General features: G+C 37.5%; 1 pseudogene; it reads left to right on the top strand.

Moving 5' to 3' along the window:
- Positions 1-3,441: 3,441 nt before the first annotated feature.
- LOC120287510 overlaps positions 3,442-8,397 on the top strand; it is a 7,600-nt pseudogene continuing 2,644 nt past the window's right edge.

The raw sequence follows: 8,397 nt of genomic DNA, 5'->3' as shown, positions 1-8,397 counted from the left end.
AAGATTTTGATAACACACGTGGCTAGAATTTCAACGTTTAATCCTAATTGGTTCAAAAATCTTGATCATGAAGCCAAACAGCAAAGAGCAAGTTGTCGTGTTCTTCAAGAAATGGAGCTAGCGGTAGGGAATGGCAACTAGTGAACGTGATTGCCAATTTAAACTTCTAGCAATCATCATGGAAGCACTACTATGGACTTTTGAGAAAAATCGAAGAGAGAATCCAATCTATGAAAACCAAAACCCGAAAGTCCCCCTCTCAAAGTCCATTTAGCATTATCTCCCTCTCTCCTATCTCTGTCGAGCCTCCTTTGCATGGCTCACTCTCTCCCTCAATCTCTTTCCGTCGACTCTCGCTTTAGCTCATTCTCTTTCTCTATGCTCTCTTTCCTTGGTTTAGCCTCTCTAGTTTCTTTTTTCTAAAACCCGCCAGCCCCCCCAGTAAAAGAAACTTCTTTCTATTTTTCTCCTCTCTCTATTCATTTTGGCTAGCTCAGTCTTGGAAGCTCCAGGCTTCGCTCACCTCACTTACGTGTTACCAAGTTTCGCTCACAGCCATTCCCATTCTCTCATCTTTTCTCACTTGGTCACCGCTTTCCTCACCAAAGCACGCATGCAAAGGAGGAGAAGGACAAAGGGGCCAGGCTTGGAGGAAGCAAAATGGGCTGTGAAGGAGAGAAGGAAACAAAGGAAAAGAGTTGAGCTAGGACAAAATAGAAAAAATAAGAGAAAAATTAGGTCAATTCAAGGGATAAGGCTGAGTGGGCTGGTAATTTTGCTAAAGGAACCGGGCCAAGCATAAATGGCCTACCCAAATTCAATTTCATTTTTTTATCTTTTTTTTTTTTAAATTGTTATTTTTCTTATTACTATATTTTTGTTTTTACCCTTTTTGTATTTTTTTTATATTTTTGCAAAAAAAAAATGGACACTTGAATGGTCAACCAAAATTCGGGTCTCAATGGTTGGAAGTCCAAAGAAAACATTTTTTCAAAAAAAAAAAAAAAAAAAAAAACTTTTATCAAAACAGACACATCCTTAAATTAGACCTAATCTAATTAGATGACAAGCCTAGCATTCACGCTATATCATAATTTCATGTCCTCCTCCATCTTTGTTGCATGCCAACTAGGATTACTTCTAAACCTAGTCAAGTGCTAATTGTTTAGCCTATTAGCCTTGGCTTATCTTATTTTTCTTCTCTATCAATCTCTCTTTCACCAGCATCTTCTTCACAACATAAAAAATCATTCCACTTCCTAATGTAGATCCAACTGTCTCAATCACTTCCACATCACTTATAATCTCTGCAACACTTAGTTTCTTCTCGATAGGCAGCTTGTACCATGTTTCAATGGTATCGTAAGGGAATGCATTCACGCATTTAACGAATTATTCTTATGTCACCAACTCAGAATCAATGTTATCATCTTCAATTCCACCAACATGCCTAATATGAAATGAAAGATTGGGCATGATTTTGATAAGTAAAATGGTCAGGAAAAATTTGAATAATCGGCTGAATGTTAGTTTTTTTCTTTATGATAAGGCAAAATGGTTGAACTAAATAAAGCATGACTTTTTTTATGCATATTTGCATCGTTCAAGAATTCTATTTTTAGTTTGATAAATTTTGCTTAAAAATACATTACCTCACATTTTCCCTTTTGTATAATTTAACTTTAATTAAACTTAGAATTACAAATAAAAAAAATCAATACTTTTTTGTAAATGTGAGACACATGGCAAAATTGTATTAGGTGTCTTGCCATGTGGCAAGCATAGGGGCAAAACAAAGTACCATGAGATGCCCACATGTGTAAACAATTCCTTAATTGTTTTTTTTTTTTTAATAACCAGGGAAACCAATAAGCCGACAGCCGGCAAGCAAACTTTGGGGCTCATGGAGGAACCCACCACTCCCGTGAAGCGGGTAAGTCCACCTACGACGTGATGGGGATTCGAACTTTTTCCCTTCGTGAGGAGGAAAAAACCCGAAGCCAGCAATGCCACTCAGTGCAGTGGTAACAATTCCTTAATTGTTGATACATGTATTTTAATAGCACTTATTGGTATTCATACATGTCTTAAGTGTCTTGTCACTTAGGTTATCAATATGAACGAGTTGGACCTATATATGTGCATAAATGCAAAAGACATTGTAAGGTTATACGTACAAAATTAGAAAATGGTTAAAGCTATATGTGGCAACTTGAAATTTATGATAATAAAATTATAATGACATGATACCAAAAAAAAAAAGAGTTTGAAAAGTAGTATTAAAGTAGCTAAAACTTATTAATTCTATTCTGATTTAAACTGAGAGATTTCTTCTTCATTTCATCAATTTAATATATCAAATTATTTAAAGAATTCGATTTTAAACTTCCTATTATTTTATTCTTCTTTGATTTTGGTATGGAAAACAAGGATAATGTTGAATATTAAAATTAATGTAGAGAATTTACTATCACTATTCTAACATCTAATAAAATATATAGTAATTCTCTAGGAAGCAGTGAGAAGAACCTAATGTCCAAACGCTCATCTATCCCAAGATTACAATAGGATGATTTTCTTATTAAAAGTTAGGAAGCAGTGAAAGAACCTAATGTCCAAATGCTCATCTATTCTAAGCAAAGCAGGGCCAACCTCAGTTTACTTTTGTAATACCTCGTGTCTTTATCTTTCCAATCTACTTTATCTTCATTTGAGCAGATTTCTTCATTCGTTGGAATCATCTTGACCAGAAAAGTTGGATCGACTGTACAAAACAAGATAAAAGTAAAAGGACTTCTCTTTGAATAATTTATGATTAAGGAACAATATTTTGAATTTGCTTTTAAATTGATTTATTTTACGTTCTTCATATCTAGTAGATTTACATGTACAAAAGAATAAATGGTGACCTAATCACGAAGAAGCAGTTGAGTTGATTTTGGGCACTTTATCAGCAAGGCCCAGGTCGCTACATTCGCCAACACGTCTTAAGTGGGCGTGGTGGTGGGGTCAGCTTGGTGTATCGACGCAGGTACGGGTGCACACAGCCGCCCTTACGGGTTGTGGGCTGCCCAGCGTAAGCCCAGCGGGCTCGGCGGATCTTAGGCATTAAAAAAAAAAACAAAAAAGAACATACGGTGGCATCGAATATAACACAGGAGTATTTTCATTCACATCGGCCTGAAGTACTTTCCCTGATCCGCACCTAGAAATCCAGGCCCGATATGTTCGGGCCAGATCAATTTTCTTAATGGAAACCCGATTCACCCGACCCATTTTGGCCGAGGACGTCTTGTTTCTGGGGCTAATTGGAATAATCGTCGCATCCAAGGGTCGGAAAAGGGAACGACGCGAAATTTGAGGGGCCAAAACCGAATTAAGCCATCGTCAAGCTCGCGCAGCTAGGGCAATTTGGCTATATTTCTTCCTCCCTGAGTTGGGTTCTGGGTTTTAGCTCCTCTGCCTTCTTCCGCCATCTTGCTTCGGGGGCTGGTAGTATCCTTCGGCTTCCGTGTCGTCTGGCGGTGTTCCGAGTACATTGCAGCTCGGACCATGATCAGGGGAGGCAAGAGCTATGTGTCCTCGCCGCCTGCTTTCTCCAACGATGCCAAGAGGCTCCTCGTGTGCACGGGCAACACCGTCTCCGTCTTCAGCACCCTCCACCGGCTTGCAGGTCCGTTCTTGATGATGTTCTTGTTTCTTCACGTGCTTGGCGACCTGTTTTCTTGATCCGGGTGACCGAGTTTTGTCCCTCTTTTCTTGGATTTCTGTCTCTTGGGGTCTGTAGGTGGGGTCGTTGGAGGGTCACGTTGCGCTCGTTACGTCCGTCATAGTGGTGCCTGCCCCGAGCCCCGCCGGTCAGAATCCTGTGTTACTGTTGACTGCTTCGCTTGATGGGACCATCCGGTATTGGGACTTTTCCACGCCGGAGCTGATGTAGAAGACGGTCGATGTCCGACTGCCCATTTTCTCCATGGTATGTTCGGCTTCCACTCGAGTTGAAGGAGTGATGTTGCATTGGGTTTCTTGCGTGGGCCTTCTGTTCTGATCTTTTGGAGTTGCACGGACCATTTATGTTTTTCCCCTGATTATTATTTTCTTTTTTGGAGCATGTTCAAATGGCATTCTATTGGCAAATGATGAGTTTTTCGTCAGATATTGTATATTATCCAACAATTTGCCTTAATTGGTGCAGACAGACAGACATGGCAGGGGTTCACTTGGTATCACAGATTTTCAATTTGCTAATTTTCCCCCATAAATTAAGCCTGGATTTTTTTTTTAAAGGTTATCAGCTTTGAAGAAGATGCAAATGTTAAGTTATAATATTGTTATCCTTTCTATTATACTTTTTTGAATGTGTAATTAAGCTGTTGAAAGATTCTTGAGAGTTAAACAAGGCGATACTTTGCATTTAGAATCTTTAATTTTGGTCTTTGTGAGGATTTGAGCCACTGCTGTTTTGGAGCTTTAGACTTTTATCAAATGATTGCTCTGATCTTCACTCATAGTTGGGGTTGTTCTTGTTGTTCCCTCTTTCTTTTTGATCCTCTCTTGAATATTTCTGCTGCACTTGATTGATTCTTTTAAAATTTTGACTTATACAATTAGGTTTGGTCTCTGGTGGTGAAGCTAGTTAATTGGACTTGTTATAATTGATTAAAACTGTTGCTAATACACTGTCAGGTGGAAGCATTTAGAAACAATTTCATAACAGCTAATTTTTGTTTTCCTGACAATGCTATAACTACTGGTCTCGTGCTTGGATTTGGAACTACTGGATGCTTTCTAACGTATACGCACGTCAAAGAGCCAATAATGTGATGGGTGTGACTAAAATGACATTGACAATGTTCAGGTTCTAGTATTGGCAAGGTCGCAAAGTTAGCATCTTCAGGCAGTTTGACCATTTGGATTTGTTGTTTTTAATTATTTGTGGGCACATTTAGTACTTTATGAGTATATTATTTTACCATTGTCTAGATCAAAGGGAAACTTGTAGCAGTTTAAGCTTTCTATTGATGTCTTAGTCATCATGTTTGATAAGGTATTCATACTGTCCCGGTAAAGCTTTGCTTTCTGTTGTGTTCTGGCAATACCTGTGGATTTTATGCTTACTAAGATTGTTATATGCAGGTGATTCCATCGTTATTATCTCAGCAAATGAGATCAGTGAAAAAGCCGTCAGATGTTTTTGCCTATATATCAGTTGAGAATATAAGAGCACAGGAAACACAACCAAAAGCCTTACGTGGCCAAGTTCGAAAATGTAACTTAACCAAATCTCTCTTGCCGGAGGAGTAACACTGAAAAAAGAGGTGCAACACAGATGTAGTGTGCTTATTTTGTTCTTTTCCCTTATGATGTTAGGACCTGCAAAAATAGTTGATTTTGCTTAATTTGGTCTCGAATATGATTTGGACACTGTTATGGTACATTTATCTCAGTTTACAAAGATTATAGCTAGTTAGTTCTTATGGTGCTCCTTGAAATTTTGCAATCATGAGGCACTATTCTTGAGAAAGAAATAAAGTGGTTTCCATCTTAGGTTCATTTAGATCCTTTGTCTAGGTCTGTTACAATATAATCTCTACCATCTCTCCCTTATCTAGGTGGCATATAGATTTTAAGGAAAACATGACAATATTATATATGGTGGCTAAGCCAAAACAAAAAAGACCTCGATGAGGTGAGGTGAGCTAAGAGACTAAACGATGGTTGTTTCACCAGTCTGTAAAACTCGGATATAATATACGTGAGGTGATCGTTAGAGTCTAAATGATGGCTCTTTCACTGATAAGGTATCCATTTCTTCTTTGTAGAGCACTGATTGAATGCTTAAGATTTCCTAAGATTGGTCCTTGTGTTTAGTTATCGACTAATTATAAGAGGTCCTTGTCAATCACAATGTTCTTATAGCTGTATTTTTATGTCACATTATCTGTGCAGACCAAGAAACCAGAGTATATAACTATTAGTTCCTCGGGAGAATTTTTGGCATTCTTGACAAGCAGAAGCTTCACATATGGAAGGTTCCCCGAAATTGAGTCGAACGTGTTGTCCCTTAAAAAATAGACCTTCATCATACAAAAAAGTTCACCGTTTTTGCCTTCCACCCCACCCAAAGAATTGTGGCTGCTGGGGATGTAACTGGGAGAATTTTGATTTGGAGAGGATTTGGTAAAAGGACATTTTCCATGGGAGACGGGCAAGCAAATGGAAGATCAACAAACTTTGATGAAGACAAACCTGGGGTGAGGGGAAATGATGATGCTGATAATTGTTCAACATGGCATTGGCATCCTCATGAAGTTAATTGCCTTGTATTCTCTTCTGATGGAGCTTACATTTATTCTGGTAAGTTAATGAGGCTGTTAAGTAAGAACAAATTTGCTCGTACAGAAATGTATAGGTTAATATATCTGTCACTTACTGAACATGTTTCGTTGCTGTCTGTTGCTGTCTGGTAGACTAGTGCAACCTAGTCATTGTGATCGATCTTCGTGCAAAAGCTGATTTTGTCTTGTAAAGCTGATGAGTAGGTTGTCACTCTGCGGATTGTGTAAATTCTAAGAGGTTGACATTTATATAGTCATGGTTAGATGTGATTTTATTATGTGTTTCATTCTCAAGATTAAATTTAACTTGTTAGGTTGGTAATACGAATTTTTGAATTTCCTATTGAAGTCCGAATGCCCTTAGGTTTTCATGTATGGTATTGCCAGAGCATGCTTTCTCTCAGTCCATATCATGGGTTTGTGGAAGGTTAAGTGTTGATGTTCAACTTTCAAGAATTTCCTGGTTGTGACTCTTTTTTGGGGCTTGCAGGAGGTAGGGAAGGAGTTCTTGTTGTATGGCAGATAGATACCGGGGAAAAGAAATTTTTACCGAATTGGATCACCACTTTTGTATTTTGTGGATTCTCCCGACCCATCACTTGCCTCTGTGAGAAAAAAAATTGTTTGCAGTACTTCATATTTGAGGATTCCTCTTAAGAGCTGGAAAAGCTGATGCAGTCAATTACTGAATGTTTTTCAGATTTCTTGTGCGGATAATCAAATTCATCTACTTAAAATGCCTGCAATGGAAATGCTGAAGTCTATTTCGGGAATCAAAGGTATGTTTAAAGCAAGTCTACTTGTAGTTGATGTATTCAGGTTTCTGTGAATTTGTGGTTTGTATTGGAATTGGTGTATCTAAATCTGTTTATAGTATATTTGTTAAAGGTGGATAATGATAAGATTTTAATCTAATTTTGTCAAGCTACCATCTAGAACTATTACGTTCATATATACAGATATTTATTTGTGTCTATTAAAGTGATTATAAACTTAGCCAATGTATGGACTAGGAAGATGGTTTTAATGAAGACATTACAGTTTCAGAAGGATAAAACGTTCATTTTAGTTGTGGAAGTTGATGCAGTAGCAGAAGCTAATGATCTATGTATAGTGGCAGATTCTCTCTTCATGCACAATACCTTAGGAATACACATGTACACACAGAGTCCGTATATATATGTGGGCGCGCACGTGTGAATATGTGTGATGTAAGAATTTTATTGCACTCCACTATCAGTTTCCGAATTATTTACTTTTATTGTGTCAATTAATATATGATTTCCATAGGATGTATGTAGTTGCCAATATAGGTTCAATGGCTTATTTTATACAAAAGGAGCACTGAGACCTTAAAAGGCCATTTTCTTTTAGAGGAGAATCTAAGTAGCAAAGGTGCTTAAGTGTGAATTCCATACAAAAATCATTGCAAAAATTTCAATGCTTTTATTTATTTATTTATTTGAGTTAATATTATGAAATTTTTTGTTCAAAACATAGTCAAAAAATTAAGAGGATGTTTTCGGTGTTAAAAATCAATGATGTTCTGAAAAAAGGTTATTTTAGGGTACTGAGTCTCCTGTTGTCTTGACACCGGTTATTCTCTTCTTGTTCTGGTTCACAGCTCCCCTTTTCACCTCCTGAAGCAGTTAGCAGCTTATGCAGTGGGTGCGTCTTTGATCAGAAAGCGGGGGTAGTTGCTCTACATACAGAAAATTATGGCATCCAGTTCTACAGCTTGTTTGATGATCATGCAATATCTGAGGTATGAATAAGCAGTTGGCTGATCTTTTGGTGATGTAAGCAATTTTTTAAATTTCAGAATATATGGGCAGGTTAAGGTATGAATAAGCAATTGTCTGATCTTTTCATAATGTAAGCAAATTTTAAATTTCTGAATACATGGCAGGTTCAATATAGATGATCCATTCAATTTCTTTCTTCTTAACTGAGTTTCCTTTAATGTATGTTGTGGTACCACAAGCTGTGATACAATGATGTCTTCCATGTGATAATTTTCCTTTGAAATGGATGGTGGTGGAGTGAGGCTGAATTTGAA

The sequence above is a fragment of the Eucalyptus grandis genome, chromosome 8 (assembly GCF_016545825.1).
Source record: "Eucalyptus grandis isolate ANBG69807.140 chromosome 8, ASM1654582v1, whole genome shotgun sequence".
NCBI classification, from domain to species: Eukaryota; Viridiplantae; Streptophyta; class Magnoliopsida; order Myrtales; family Myrtaceae; genus Eucalyptus; species Eucalyptus grandis.
Note: the sequence above shows the minus strand (reverse complement) of the source record. Positions and strands in the feature narration are given on the sequence as shown.